Raw genomic sequence first — 16435 nt, forward strand, 5'->3', positions numbered from 1 at the left:
GACGTAGTATCATCACATTTCCATTATAGATGAGGGAATGGAGGAATTGAGAAGTTTAAATGAGTTCTCCAAGTCACAGATAAGGAAATGGCAGAGTCCAAATTTGAACCTAGGCAAGTCAGGCTGTAGGCACTGAAGTCTCAACCACCAGGCTCTGCACTAAGTGCTCTCCAGGTTTTATCTCATTTAATCCTGTAAGGAAGTTGTTATTATTCCCATTTTATTTTATTTATTTATTTTTGAGACATAGTTTCGCTCTTGTTGCCCAGGCCAGAGTGCAATGGCGCAATCTCCGCTCACCGCAAACTCTGCCTTCCAGGTTCAAGCAATTCTCCTGCCTCAGCCTCCCGAGTAGATGGGATTACAGGCATCTGCCACCATGCCCGGCTAATTTTGTATTTTTAGTAGACACGGGGTTTCTCCATGTTGGTCAGGCTGGTCTCAAACTCCCAACCCCAGGTGATCTGCCTACCTCGGCTTCCCAAAGTGCTGGGATTACAGGTGTGAGCCACTGTGCCTGGCCTATTATTCCCATTTTAAAAATCCCCTTCCTGGTATCCACATTCCACACCTTCTAGTCTTTCTTTCTTTCTTTTTTTTTTGAGACGGAGTCTTGCTCTGTTGCCCAAGCTGGAGTGCAGTGGCGCGATCTTGGCTCACTGCAAGCTCTGCCTCCCGGGTTCACGTCATTCTCCTGCCTCAGCCTCCTGAGTAGCTGGGACTACAGGCACCCACCACCACGCCCAGCTAATTTTTTTTTTTTTTTTTTTTTTTTTTTTTTTTTTGGTATTTTTAGTAGAGACTGGGTTTTGCCATGTTAGCCAGGAGGGTCTCGATTTCCTGACCTCGTGATCCACCTGCCTTGGCCTCCCAAAGTGCTGGGATTATAGGCGTGAGCCACTGTGCCTGGCCAGTCTTTCTCCTACATTTATTTTTATGTTGGTCCACATACTCCTGTCATTCTCACTTTGTTTCATTTTTCTTTTCTTCTTCTTTTTTAAGAGACAGGGTCTTGCTATGTTGTCCAGGCTGGAGTGCAGTGAGGCAATCATAGCTCAAGCTATCCCCAACTCCAAGTGATCCTCCCGCCTCAGCTTCCTCCCTAGCTGGATTACAGGGGCATGTCACCACGCACACTAATTTTCTTTTTTTTTTTGGTGGAGATGGGGTCTCGTGTTGCTCAGGCTGGTCTTCAACTCCTGGGCTCAAGTCAACCTCCTCCCTTGGCCTCTCAAAGTGCTGGGATTAGAGGCTTTGGCCACCACATCCAGCCTGAATCTTATTATTTATACTTTCTTTTAGTCTCCCGTTACTAGAAGGCAGGGATTTTGATTGCTGTTAATTTTCCAATATCCAAAATAATGTGTGGTACCTAATAGGCTCTCAATATTGAAAAGGAAGAGTGCACATGGCATTCTGTAGTATTAGGTAGGTATCTTGTGTTCCTGTGTTTGCATAAATAAGATCATACATAATGTTCTGGTTTTTTAACTTAATGACTTTTTTTTGAGACGGTGTCTCACTCTGTCGCCCAGGCTGGGGTGCAGTGGCGCCATCTCACCTCACTGCAAGCTCCACCTCCTGGGTTCACGCCATTCTCCTGCCTTAGCCTCCCAAGTAGCTGGGACTACAGGCGCCCACCACCACGCCTGGTTAATTTTTTTGTACTTTTAGTAGAGACGGGGTTTTACTGTGTTAGCCGGGATGGTCTTGATCTTCTGATCTCCTGATCTGCCCACCTCGGCCTCCCAAAGTGCTGGGATTACAGGAGTGAGTCAACGCGCATGGCCCAGCTTAATGGCTTTTTCTTTTTTTCTTTTTTGAGACAAGTCTGGCTCTGTCACCCAGGCTGGAGTGCGGTAGCGCTCCATTGACCACACCTGGCCAATTTTTTGTTTGTTCGTTTATTTTTTTTAGTAGAGACATGTTTCACCATGTTGGCCAGGCTGGTTTCAAACTCATGACCTCACGTGATCTGCCCGCCTCCGCCTCTGCCTCCCAAAGTGTTAGGATTACAGGCGTGAGCCACCACGCCCAGCCATGTCTTTTTTTTTTTTTTTTTTGAGACAGTTTCGCTCTTGTTGCCCAGGCTAGAGTGCAATGACACGATTTCGGCAAGCCGCAACCTCCGCCTCCCCGGTACAAGCAATTCTCCTGCCTCCGCCTCCCGAGTAGCTGGGATTACAGGCATGCACCACCACGCCCTGCTACTTTTGTATTTTTATTTTTTTATATTTATTTATTTTTTCGAGAGGGAGTCTTGCTCTGGAGTGTAATGGCGTAATCTCGGCTCACTGCAACCGCTGCCTCCAGGGTTCAAGCGATTCTCCTTACTCAGCCTTCTGAGTAGCTGGGATTACAGGCGCATGCCACCACGCCCGGCTAATTTTTGTGTTTTTAGTAGAGACGGGGGTTTCTCCATATTGGTCAGGCTGGTCTCGAACTCCCGACCTCAGGCTGCCCACCTCCGCCTCCCAAAGTGCTGGGATTACAGCAGTGAGCCACCGTGCCCGGCCCTTTTTGTTGTTGTTGTTGTTTTAAATTCAGTAATTATATCTAGTTCATTCTTGGATGGATGACAACCCGGATTGGATGTAGCAGCGTTCTCTTAACCAGTTTCCTGTTAATCTACATTTCACCCCCAGTGTTTCTCGAGAATGCAAATATAGCATTAAACATCTTCACACATACCTTTTTGTATATGTGTTTACTTATTTCTCTAGAATTCGTGTCTGAAGTGAAACTGCCTGGAGGAAGGATATATATATACTTTTAAAATGTCCAAGTCCCACTCTATGATAGCGCTGAGAGGGCACACAACAGGTTTCAATGTGTTTCAATTGAAACACAACAGGTTTCAATTTGCTAATGTGATGGGGAAAAAAAATGAACCCTCAATTTACACACGAGGAAAAGACCGTTTAAGGTTCAGGGACTGTCCACATAGCTGTCAAGTGCCGGAGCCGTGATTTGGCATTAAAGTGTCCGACTCCGGAGAGGATGCGTCAAAGTTGGACACTGTGCTCTGTGTCCTGGGGCACGTCTGGTGATCGCTGGGCCTTGCAATGCTGGCAGGCAGGCCTTCCTCTCCCCTTCTAGGCCTCTGGCCACTCCTGGCTGGCCGAAAGCCGGCTCTTCTCGATTACCGAGTGCCCCTCCTGAGATTAAGGCAGCATCGCCTAACCTCTTCTGCTCCGAAATGGCGGCCGCCAGATCGCGAGCCCACGCCCCGGGGGCGGGGCCTGTGTTCAGGCCAGAGCGATGGATGCCCGAGCCAAGTTAGAAGTCGACCGCCAGGAGGGCTAGCGCAGAAGCGGAGAGCCGGTGGCGTCGCAGGTCGGGAGGACGAGCACCGAGTCGAGGGCTCGCTTGCCGTGGCCGCCCGAGAGTCTTAATCGCGGGCGCTTGGGCCGCCATCTTAGATGGCGGGAGTAAGAGGAGAACGATTGTGAGGTGGGAAGGGTTTTCTGCTGCATTCCTTGGGCCCCGAAAAGGGTCAGCTGGCCGGGCTTTGGGGCGCGTGCCCTGAGGCGCGGAGCGCGTGTGCTACGATGCGGGGGCTACTCGGGGCTCCGTCCCCTGGGCTGGGGACGCGCCAAATGTGACCGCCTCCCGCTCCCTCACCCGCCGCGGGGAGGAGGAGCGGACGAGAAGCTGCCACCGGACGACAGGACGTTGGAGCGGCCTGGCTCCCTCAGGTAGGTGGCAGGGCCGGATCGTGGATGCCGGGGGAGCCGGGCGGCGGGACTGAGGGACCGGCTTCCAGGGCGAGCGGGCCTGGGTGGCGCTGATGGAGCGGCCCCGCGGCTGCCGGGCGGAGGGCTTGGGCCAGGCCGCTGTCACCCCGGGTAGCGTTGGGCGGGGGCCCCGGAGTCCGGTGTCATGGCCGGCGAGCCTAGTTCCCACATCCCACTCAAATTTCCTTGTGTTTTGCGGAAACGTGCCAACGCCACCCCTGTGCCAGTGCGCATTCCTCATTATTTGGCGGTGGGAAAATCCGCCCAGAGCTGCCCCATATCTGTTGTCACTTGGATGGGCCAATTCCTTTTCTCTTGGGCCGTCGATTGTGGGACCCGGGCTTGCGCGCAACCTTTCTCAGGATACTTCAGTCAAGTGACACCCTTTTAGGGAGGACGTGAGGAATCGGGTAAGAGAGGAGGAAACTGGCCAGTGCCTTACCACAAAGTCACAGGGGTCTCTTCTTGGATATCAGGACTAGCCTTGGGTATCAGGACTCTGTGGGTTATTAATGAAAGTCTTGGGGTGCTTATAGAGGATTGGCCTCAGGACGCTTTGGAATGAAGAGCCAGGGCTGCCTTTTGTGTGAAGCGAGAGCCGCCGGGACGCTTCAGCTCTGCAGCTGCTGAGGCTCTGCGAGCGAGTCGATACCCAAGAGAGAGGAGTTTGGACGTTGTGAGAGGCGAGGCGGCCGTGTTCATTCATTGTTCTCTTTCTAGGGCTCTGGGGGTGCCCCTGGTATTCATTCTGTGGTGGGAATAAGGATAGGAACTTATGTGTCTCCTTGAGATGTGAACGGGTTTTAGGGGGTCACTTAATCTAAGTAGGAAATGAATTCAAGGCACGTTCATTGAGCGTTTCTGCTTGCCTGGTCCTCTGTGGGCTGAGTGGAGAGATTCTGCCCTCCCTGCGCTCCTAAGGCGTGAAAACAATGCAGTGTGATAAGAATTGGTTTACCAAGTGTTGTGGGGATTTAGAACAGTTAGTTTTGTTTGGGGAGGAGTTGAGGAAGCTTCTACACTCGAGGAGACTTAAGCGTCGAGTTTTGAAAGACCGGTGAGTAAGTGCTCACCAGGTGAGGAGGAACTCGGAACAGCTGGTACAAAGGCTTAGAGACATGTGGGAGTTGGGATGAGTTTGGGGAGCAGCAAATTGCCTGGGGTGCAGGAAGGAAATGGTGAGAGATGAGAGAAAAGTAAAAGTTGCTAGAATTGTGAGGGGGTTTTGTTGTAGATGGTGAACTAATTGAATTTGGATTATTGTACATGATTTGCTGAATCTTTATTCTTGCTGATAGTTTTCTCCCTTTGTTGATGTTGAAGCTGATAGTGATTGAAAAGGTTTAGTTTGTTAAACTTAATGACTTTTTAGTTTTTTAAATTTTTTCAGAACAATTAAAACTTTTTTTTTTTTTTTAAAGAAAGGAACAGGATCTCACTCTGTCACCCAGGCTAGAGTGCAGTGGCATGATCATAGCTCAGGTGCAGCCTCTAATTCCTGGGCTTAAGCAGTTCTCCTGCCTTTGCCTCCTGAGTAGCTGGGACTACAGACAGGTGCTACCACACATGGCTAATTAAAAAAAAAAAAATTTAGTAGAGATGGAGTCTGGCCCTGTTGCCTAGGCTGGTCTCAAACTCCTGGGCTCAGGTGATGCTTCTGCCTCCACCTCTCCCTCCCAACGTGCTTGCTGGAATTACAGGGGTGAGCCACTGGCCAGGCAGAACTTTTTTTTTGTTTTTAATAATAGAGAGGGGGTCGCACTGTGTTGGCCAGACTGGTCTAAGAAGTATGCCTTCAATAGAACTCTTGGGCTCAAGTGATCCTTCAGCTTCAGCCTCTCAAAGTGCTGAAATTACAGGTGTGATCCACTGTGCCTGGCCAGCAGAACATTTTTGATACGTGTTTTATATCAAATGTTTTGCACTTATACAGTGGTGAATGAATTGAACTCATATATTCCTGGGGATTCTTGCAAAAAATTCTCTTAAAGTTATACTTGCTCACAAAAATGTTAACTTTATAAATGTAAAACACTCTCCTAATATTTGTTTTATTATCCCATTATTTTTTATTTTTTTGAGACAGAGTCTCACTCTGTTGCCCAGGCTGGAGTGCAGTGGTGCAATCTCCGCTCACTGCAACCTCCGCCTCCTTGATTCAAGCAGTTATCCTGCCTCAACGTCCCGAGTAGCTGGGATTACAGGCATACATCACCACATCTGGCTGATTTTTGTATTTTTAGTAGAGATGGGGTTTCGCTGTGTTGGCCAGGCTGGTCTCGAACTTATGACTTCAAGTGATCTGCCCACCTCGGCCTCCCATGGCCTCACTGGAATTACAGGCGTGAGCCACTGTGCCTGGCCTAAATTTTAAATATAAATAATGTACTCTCCAGTCTTACAGAAATTGGACGACTCTAGAAAACAAGCATCCAAAAAATGTGTAGGATGTATTTTTAGTTTAATAAGTGTATTTTTTAAACTATTTCTTGGTATTGACTTCTTGGATAACAACCTGTTATAAAATCTTTATCCCGATAAACATAATCCTCCTAAAATAGGTATAATACTGTGATTAATGTTTATGCTAAAGTGACTATTATGTAATTAACAGACTTCAGTTGCAGTTCCTAAACCTTGCTTTTGTTGTGATGATTATATACCACTGAAGAACATTCAGGATTATTTTGACTTGTTTTTACCCTTATCACTGAAGGGCTAAGCTGTTTAAAACGCAGCATAAACATTTGACCCAGTTGAATGCTGGGTTATTTGGAAAAATAAACCTGTTACTATTTCTGTACTAAAGGCTTATCTTTTAAAGATATGTGGGTTTTTTTTAGTGCAGTGGCACGATCTTGGCTTACTGTAACCTCTGTCTCCCGGGTTTAAGCATTCTCCTGCCTCAGCCTCCCAAGTAGCTGGGACTACAGGCACCTGCCACCACGCCTAGCCAATTTTTATATTTTTAGTAGAGATGGAGTTTCGCCATATTGGCCAGGCTGGTCTTGAACTCCTGATCCACCTGCCTTGGCGTCACAAAGTGCTGGGATTACAGGCGTGAGCCATCGTGCCTGGCTGATATGTGGTGTTTCGTGGTTATAAATTATAGTGGAATTCCTTTGTTAAAGTCTTGTCGGTAGTTGTAAAAACATCAGCCAGTTGTGGTGGCTCATGCCTGTAAGCCCAGCACTTTGGGAGGCTGAGGCTGGTGAATTGCTAGAGCTCAGGAGTTTGAGAACAGCCTGGGCAACATGGTGAAAACCTGTCCCTACAAAAAATACATACACAAAAAAAGAAAAAATTAGCAGGGTGTGGTGTAGTATGCCTGTAGTCCCAGCAACTTGGGAGGCTGAGGTGAAAGGATCACCTGAGCCCAGGGAGGTTGAGGTTGCAGTGAGCAATGTTCATGTCACTGTACTTCAGTGTTGGCGACAGAGACCCTGTCTCAAAAAAAAAAAAAGTGTGCCTTCAATGGAAGGCTTGAGCATATTTTATGGGATTTGGTTTAGCTGAAAAAAACAGTGAGAAGCAAATTAAGCTGGTAATTTCTGATGAAAAGTATCTAAAAGATGAAGAACGTTAAGCATCAAGTATTATATAACAGTTGCTCTGAGACTAGTTGCTTTTAGTTTATTCCATTTGTTTGCTCTGAAGATTAAACAACTTCTTGTAAGTTAAATTTGACTTTTCCAGGAGCACTGGAATATTTAGGAAATGAAAAATACAATTGATAACTTTAAACTACTATTTCAGGTAGTCTATTAGTAGTAAATGTATGATTCTACATTTAAATTTCAGGTAAATCTTTGTTAGTAGCCTGCTGCCTAAAAAAATGTTACATGAGGGAGTACTTTTGTTTGCATGTTAGGAACATAATAGGCCATACATAATAATCTTGATCTTGGGAGGAGCTTGTTAGCCAAACAGCATGCCTTAATGTTGACTTGCAGAAGAGAATTTTAAATACTGCCTTTGAAAGGTAATGTACTAATGTGACAGTGAGGAGGTTTATGAAACCATGAAATTGAGCTTTGACTTAGTTTTTTGTTTTTAAGTTGCGCAGATCGTGGGAGTCATTTCTTCAAAACAAATGACGGTGAGGTGGAAAATTGCTTACCTTGAGTAAATTAATTGGAAAATCAGAGAACACTGGGTTTATTTAGAATGAGGTTGTTTAGGTCTTTTATTGGTATATGTATGGGAGGGTAGAATTCCTAATTGCTCATCTGACTGGGTTCAAAATGTAATACTAGATATTTGTGTTGCAGTTCAGTCGATACTTTTGGTATAGGGCTAACTTATCTTGCCTGTAATTTTTTTTTTTTTTAAACGAAATCTGGTGCTATCACCCAGGCTGGAGTGATGTGGTGCAATCTTGGCTCACTGCAACCTCAGCCTCCCAGGTTCAAGGGATTCTTTTTTTTTTTTTTTTTTTTTTTGAGACGGAGTCTTGCTCTGTCGCCCAGGCTGGAGTGCAGTGGCCAGATCTCAGCTCACTGCAAGCTCCGCCTCCCGGGTTCCCGCCATTCTCCTGCCTCAGCCTCCCGAGTAGCTGGGACTATAGGCGCCCGCCACCTCACCCAGCTAGTTTTTTTGTATTTTTTTAGTAGAGACGGGGTTTCACCGTGTTAGCCAGGATGGTCTCGATCTCCTGACCTCGTGATCCGCCCGTCTCGGCCTCCCAAAGTGCTGGGATTATAGGCTTGAGCCACCGCACCTGGCCCGTTCAAGGGATTCTTATGCCTCAGCCTCCTGAGTAGCTGAGATTACAGGCGCTGGCCACCACGCCTGGCTAATTTTTGTATTTTTAGTAGAGACGAGATTTCACCATATTGGCCAGGCTGGTCTCAAACTCCTGACCTCAAGTGATCCACCCTCCTCGACTTCCCAAAGTGCTGGCATTACAGGCTCGCCCAGGCATCTTGCCTTGTAATTCTTATGATAGTAATGGCTGGGTATTTTTTTCTTGCCTTAGAGTTGTAAGTAAAAATTCCTTAATTACACATTAAGGTTTCATCTTTAATTTTACAATGTGTGAGTCATTTTGTAACTTCTTTTCTCCCAGAATGACTTGCGTAGCTCTAAATGATTTTAGTTAATTTCAGATGTTTGCCTTTCTTCTAAAATGACCCCTAGAATCTCAGCTTAACCAAGGAAAGTGTCAAGTGGGTGTTGTTTCTTTGTTTTGTGGTTTTGGCCTTAGACTATCTAAAGTTTGGCAAATTACTTACAAAGTATGTTAACTGGCATCACATTCCAATCAGTGCACATAGTATTTTTTGAGGAACACTTGACACATGGTTTTATTTTTAGACCAGATTCTAAGGAATTTTACTGGGTGGGGATTAACAATCCTAAAGCTAGTTTACAGTTTTAAAATCTTTATGATTTAGAAGTTGTTTACTTTTTTTGTTAATAAATGGGAAGCAGCAGGCAGTGGCAATTTTTTGTTTGTTTGTTTTTGTTTTTGAGATGGAGTTTCATTCTCATTGCCCAGGCTGGAGTGCAATGGCACGATCTTGACTCACCACAGCCTCGGCCTCCTGGGTTCAAGTGATTCTCCTGCCTCAGCCTCCTGAGTAGCTGAGATTACAGGCATGTGTCACCACGCCTGGCTAATTTTGGATTTTTAGTAGAGACAGGGTTTCACCATGTTGGTCATGCTGGTCTCAAACTCCCTACCTCAGGTGATCCGCCTGCCTCAGCCTTCCAAAGTGCTGGGATTACAGGCGTGAGGCACCATACCCAGCCCTCACATAGCTTTTATGATAGTATGTTCTTATAATTGTTCCATTTTATTATTATAATTAATCTCTTACTGTGCCTAATGTATGTATAGGAAAAAACATAGTATATACAGTATAGTATACTGTTTTTGTTTTCAGGCATTCATTGGTAGTCTTGGAACATATTCCCTGTGGATATGGGGGTGCTGCTATATGATGGAATGTTACTTAGTAATAAAACGAAAGGATGTATTGATGTATACTACAACATGGAAGAACCTTGAAAACATGCTAAGTAAAACCATGCAGGAAAGACCACATATTGAATTATGCCATTTATGTAAAATGTCCAGAATAGGAAAATCCTTGGTGACAGAAAGTAGATTAGGGGCTGAGGGATGTAGGGAATGGTCAGTGACTGTGATAGGGTTTTTTTTTTTTTTTTGGTGATAAAAGGGTTTTGCAGTTTTGGAGATGGATCCACAACTGGGAATGTAAAAAAAGCCCTTTAATTTTGCGCTTTTTTTTTTTTTTTTTTTTTGAGATGGAGTTTCGCTCTTGTTGCTCAGTGGAGTACAATGGTGCACGATCTCAGCTCACCGCAACCTCTGCCTCTTGGGTTCAAGCGATTCTCCCGCCTCAGCCTCCTGAGTAGCTGAGATTACAGGCATGCTCCCCCATGCCCAGCTAATTTTGTATTTTTAGTGGAGACGGGGTTTCTCCATGATGGTACCATCGAGACTGGTCTTGAACTCCTGACCTTAGGTGATCCGCCTACCTTGGCCTCCCAAAGTGCTGGGATTACAGGTGTGAGCCACTGCGCCTGGCCCCTGCCTGGAAATTCTTAAGAATTAAATATTGTTGGCCGGGCGCGGTGGCTCAAGCCTGTAATCCCAGCACTTTGGGAGACCGAGACGGGCGGATCACGAGATCGGGAGATCGAGACCATCCTGGCTAACACGGTGAAACCCCGTCTCTACTAAAAAATACAAAAAACTAGCCGGGCGAGGTGGCGGGCGCCTGTAGTCCCAGCTACTCGGGAGGCTGAGGCAGGAGAATGGCGGGAACCCGGGAGGCGGAGCTTGCAGTGAGCTGAGATCGTCCCACTGCACTCCAGCCTGGGTGACAGAGTGAGACTCCATCTCAAAAAAAAAAAAGAAATATTGTTTTCTTTGAGTAAGTAATAAGGTCGCATACCACAAAATTTAAAGGATATAGAAAGTTATGTTGTGTATAGTAATTCTATGTTCCCCTTTGTTCTCTAGTTACCCAGCTTCCTTTCACGGAGGGAAATATGAATTCTTATGTATGGTATCCTATTTTGTGATGACACAAGAATATTTAAGGGTAGATGTGCTGGCCTTATTTTCTTGCTCAAATCTTCCAGGCTCTCCCTGGATACCAGACTAAGTATATACAATTCTTGCCTCCGTGTCTTACTTACATTGCTTTCTCATAGTATAATATGTTTAGTGGAAATCAAAAGCCAGTATTTTAAGCTTCTGTTAGGTGCAGGCCAGTGCACTTGGTGCAGCATAAGGCAAGTTCCTACCTTCAAGGACCTTATCTAATTGAGAGAGGCTGACATTTCCTTACTTTTGCCTATTCCTCTGCACCGCCCCCCCCCAACGCCCCGAGAGGACATTTCACTCTTGTCACGAAGGCTGGAGTACAGTGACGTGATCTTGACTCACTGCAACCTCTGTCTCCTGGGTTCAAGTGATTCTCCTGTCTCAGCCTCCCAAGTAGCAGGGATTACAGGCACCTGCCACCACGCCCGGCTAAACTTTGTATTTTTGGTAGAGATGGGGTTTCACCATGTTGGCCAGGCTGGTCTCGACTCCTGACCTCAGGTGATCCACCTGTCTTGGCCTCCCAAAATGTTGGGATTATAGGTGTGAGCCACCGCAGTGGCCAAGTTGAATTTTTTGTATAGATGTCTTATGTCTCTGTTTAAAAGTGGGTCATGTCCTATTCTTATATATTTCCAGTGGGGCATGTCTTACTCTTGTTTATATATCTCCAGTTCTTCAAACCTTGTCTTACACAGCAAACATTAATCAGAGGTTAATCACTTACGGATTTACTTTCACTACTGCCATCTCTACAAAATGCTTACAGTAAAGAGGCTATACTTACTAAATTCAAACTTAGAACTTTGTAACTTAGGACCTATCTGTTGCAGGAGCTACCTTACTTAAGCTTCTCCCTCTATTGGGCATTATATGTAGAGTGCTCTAGGTTCTGCCTGCTAGCACCTTGATGATATTTGCCTGCTTTATCTGCTCACTGACTCTTTAGCTCAAGCAGCTGTTACCATGCTGGCTGTTTCCTTTTGTATTCATAGGTTTTAGATATGGAAGAAAGTTATACCCAGAGAGAATGGGGGGATAAATAATACTCTACCGTTTTTGATCTTAGTCTGGTGTAGAATTGTAGTGTGATTTTGAGAGGAGAGATTGTGATTTCCCTGGCTAGTATTACCTAGTATTGCCTGACAATGCAAAATGGACCCCTAGGCTGTCTTATGTAAGTTGGAGGAGTGGGGGTTTGGAGGTGGTATGTGTGTGTGTATCTACAATCCAGTGACATTTAACAACATTCACAATGTCTTAAAACCATCCCCACTACCTGTTTCCAGAACCTTTTCATTACTTCAAACAGAAACAGTACTCATTAAGTAAGAACCCCTCATTCCTCACTATGCCCAGTTCCTCGTAACCCCTATTCTACTTTCTTTCTACGAATTTGCCTATTCCAGGTACTTCATATAAGGGGAGTCATACGCTGTCTGTCCTTTTTTGTCTGACTTATTTTACTTAGCACATTTTTTAGGTTTATCCGTGTGGTGGTGGCTTGTATTAGTATTTTATTCCTCTTTGTGGCTGAATAATACTTCATTGTATGAGTATATCATTTTGTTTATCTCATCAGTGATGGACACTTGGATTATTTCCACCTTTTGGTTGTTGTGAATAATGCTGTAGTGAACATTGGTGTACAAATATCAGTTGGAGCCCCAGCTTTCAGTGCCTTAGGGTATATGCATAAGAGTAGAATTACTGGATCATATGGTAATTCTGTGTTTACTTTTTGAGGAACTGCAAACTGTTTTACGCAGTGACTGCACCATTTTACATTTCCCACCAGCAAAGCACAAGGGTTCCAGTTTTGCCGCATCTTTTCCAACACTTGTTATTTTTTCTTTTTTAATTTTTTTTGTTTTTCTTTTTTAATTTTTAAAATAACAATCCCGGGCCAGGCACGGTGGCCCATGCGTGTAATCCCAGCACTTTTGGAGGCCGAGGCAGGCGGATTACCTGAGGTCAGGAGTTCGAGACCAGCCTGGCCAACATAGTAAAACCCCGTCTCTACTAAAAATACAAAAAAAATTCGCTGGGCGTGGTGGCACATGCCTGTAATCCCAGCTACTTGAGAGACTGAGGCAGGAGAATCGCTTGAACCTGGGAGGCAGAGGTTGCAGTGAGCTGAGATCGCACCATTGCACTCCACGAGAGTGAGACTTCGTCTCAAAAATAAATAAATAAAATAACAATCCTAATGACTGTAAAGTGGTTGTAGGCTTTTCTTTTTGCATTTTAAAAAATTATTATTTTTACTATTTTAGAGATGGGGGGAGTCTCACTATGTTTACCAGGTTAGTCTTGAACTCCTGGCGTCAATTGATCCTCCCATTTTAGCCTGCCAAAGTACTGGGATTACAGGCATGAGCTACTGTGCCTGGCCCTCCTTTTCTTCTTATTGCTACTTAGATCTAGTGGGCCAAACAGAACCTTTGGATTTGACTATATTTGGATCTCATGAGGTTTTTCCTCCCTCTTAAACCTGTGTATAATGTTCTTCAAAGAGATAAATTAATTACACAATTAATGACATCTTTTTAAAAAGAACACTGTTTTCTTTCATCCTTGTGAGGTGTAAGAAGAAAAATTAGCAGAAAAAAAGAATAAAGTTTTTCTGTAAATTGATACACATAGTTGTAGTTACTTTATACTCATACCCTTTCTTTGTGTTGTGAGTGACAGAGTCTCACTCTGTCGCCCAGGTTGGAGTGCAGTAGTGTGATCTCTGCTCACCGTAGTCTTGACCTCCCAGGCACAAGCCATCTTCCCTCCTGAACCTCTTGAGTAGCTGGGACTACAGGTGTGTGCTACCACACTCAGCTAATTTTTGTAATTTTGTAGAGATGGGGTTTTGCCATGTTGCCCAGGCTGATGTCGAACTGCTGAGCTCAAGCAATCCTCCCGCCTCGGCCTCCCAAAATGCTGGGATTATAAGCATGAGCCACTGTGCCCGGCCTCTCATACTCTTTTATTCTAAAATGTATTTAGGGCCAGCCTCTGTGGCTCATGCCTGTAATCCCAGCACTTTGGGAGGCGAAAGAGAGAGGGAGGATTGCTTGAGCCCAGGAGTTCGAAACCAGCCTGGGCAACATAGTGAGACCCCCCCCATCTCTAAGATAGTAACAATAATAATACCGAAAATACTAGTCAGACATGTGGTATGCATCTGTAGTTCTAGCTACTTGGTAGGCTGAGGAGAGAGGCTTGCTTGAGTCCAGGAGTTGGAGGCTGCAATAAGCTATGATTATGCCATGGTGCTCTAGCCTTGGCAACAGAGCAAGATGCTGTCTCTCGAAAAAAAAATAAAAAGAAAAGATGAATAGTCTGTCTGAAATGGCCGGCAATCACAGCTGCTGACCTGTATCTACTGTATAAGTCAAGCAGTTCAACTTTTTATTATAATGTCATGATTTTTCTTTGCTTCTTGGGAGTGCTTCCAGCATCACTAGTGGCATTTCATATGGGACCCATGGTGTTATTCAGAGTTTATGGTATTGTACTGTACGTGATGACAAATACAGAAGACCCATGAGAGACCACTTTTTTTTTTTTTTGAGACATAGTCTGGGTCTGTTGCCCTGGCTGGAGTGCAATGGCGTGGATCTCAGCTCTCCTCTGCCTCCTGGGTTAAAGCGATTCTCCTGCCTCAGCCTCTCTAGTAGTTGGGATTGCAGGTGCTCACTACCACGACTGGCTAATGTTTATATTTTTAGTAGAGACAGGGTTTCATCATGTTGGCCAGGCTGGTCTCGAACTCCTGACCTCAAGTGATCTACCAGCTCGGCCTCCCAAAGTGCTGGGATTACAGGAATGAGCCAATGTGCCTAGCCAAGAAATACCACTTTTTACTGCAATAGGAAATTTACTGGAGAGACCAACTGCTCACAGGGACACAAGGCCTTTTAAGTGGATACTTGCAACTTGTAACACTTGAGTTCACTGCAATAGTAAGAAGAGGTGGCTATGAAATTACTATAGTAATATAGTGTGTACAACAGGTTTGTTTTGTTTTGAGGCAAGGTCTCACTCTGTCACCCAGGCTGGAGTGCAGTGGCAAGATCTCAGCTCACTGCAACCTCCGCCTCCCAGGTTCAAGCGATTCTCCTGCCTCAGCCTCCCAAGTAACTAGGATTACAGGCTTGTGCCACTAAACCCAGCTAATTTTTGTATTTTTAGTAGAGATGGGGTTTTACCCTGTTGCCCAGGGTGGTCTCAAACTCCTGGCCTTGAGCAATCGACCTCCGTCAGCTTCCCAAAATGCTAGGATTATAGGCATGAGCTATCTCACCCAGCCAACATCAGTTAGTTTTATGCAGTTATTTATTTATTTAATTATTTATTTTTGAGATGGAGTCTCACTCTGTTGCCCAGGCTGGAATGCAGTGGCTTAATCTTGGCTCACTGCACTCGCTGCAACCTCTACCTCCTGGGTTCAAATGATTCTCCTGCCTCAGTCTCCCGAGTAGCTGCACACACCTGGCTAATTTTTTGTATTTTTAGTAGAGACAGGGTTTCACCATGTTGGACGGGCTGATCTCGACCTCCTGACCTCCGGTGATCCACCCGCCTTTGCCTCCCCAAGTGCTGGGATTACAGATGTGAGCCACTGCACCTGGCTGCAGTTATTTAATATACTGCATCTTAACATTTGTTTACATTTCTCTCAACTGCGAATGTGTGTCTGTGCAAATGGTGTTGTATGGTCTGTAAGTGTATGCATAAGTTTTGATTTTTTTTTTTTTTTTTTTTTTTTTTGAGACCGAGTCTAGCTCTGTCGCCCAGGCTGGAGTGCAGTGGTGCAAACTTGGCTCACTGCAGCCTCTGCCTCCTGGGTTCAAGTGATTCTCTTGCCTCAGCCTCCCGAGTAGCTGGGATTACAGGCACCTGCCACCACGCCCAGCTAATTTTTGTATTTTTAGTAGAGATGTGGCTTCACTGTGTTGGCCAGGCTGTTCTCAAACTACTGACCTTATGATCCGCCCACCTTAGCCTCCCAAAGTGCTGGGAAAAAAAATCCACATATAAGTGGACCTGCACAGTTCAATGCGTGTTGGGAAGAGTCAACTGCATATTGAATGAAAACAGCACTAAAATATGTTAAGTAAGACCTCATTTTTTTTAAGAAAAATATTTACAATATGTATCTGTGCATGGAAAATACGGAGTCAGGGCAAGGTAGAGCATACCTATAATCCCAGCACTTTGTGAGGCTGAGACAGGAGGATCACTTGAGCCCAGGAGTTTGAGACCAGCCTGGGCACCATAGCAAGCCCTCATCTCTACAGAAAGAAAACAAAAACAAAAAAACAAAATTTAGCTGGGCGTGGGTGCACCTGTAGTTCTAGCTACTTGAGAGGTTGAGGCGGGAGGATCACTTGAGGTCAGGAAGTTGAGGCTGTGGTGAGCCGTGATCTTCCTTCTCACTGCACTCCAGCTTGGGCAACAGAGTGAGATCCTGTCTCAAAAAAAAAAAAAAAGACTGGATACATGTCTACAAATGTTCACATTTGTCATCTATAGGTTATTTTAAGCTTTTGGTATTTTTCCATAGTTTTGGTTTATTATTATTATTATTATTATTATTATTATTATTATTATTATTATT

At 45.0% G+C, this 16435-nt stretch overlaps 1 protein-coding gene across 5 annotated transcripts in view; it reads left to right on the top strand.

The window, feature by feature from the left end:
* Positions 1-3314: 3314 nt before the first annotated feature.
* RAF1 (Raf-1 proto-oncogene, serine/threonine kinase) overlaps positions 3315-16435 on the top strand; it is an 85993-nt gene continuing 72872 nt past the window's right edge. For 3 of the 5 annotated variants that reach the window (XM_031935168.1, XM_023218395.3, XM_031935169.1), the window contains exon 1: positions 3333-3698. The gene's annotated coding sequence lies outside the window, so the exon portion shown is untranslated. Of the gene's footprint in view, positions 3699-16435 lie in introns of all 5 variants that reach the window. The other 2 variants (XM_023218394.1, XM_023218400.2) reach the window with 1 other exon arrangement.

The sequence above is a fragment of the Piliocolobus tephrosceles genome, chromosome 2 (genome assembly GCF_002776525.5).
Source record: "Piliocolobus tephrosceles isolate RC106 chromosome 2, ASM277652v3, whole genome shotgun sequence".
Taxonomy (NCBI): Eukaryota; Metazoa; Chordata; class Mammalia; order Primates; family Cercopithecidae; genus Piliocolobus; species Piliocolobus tephrosceles.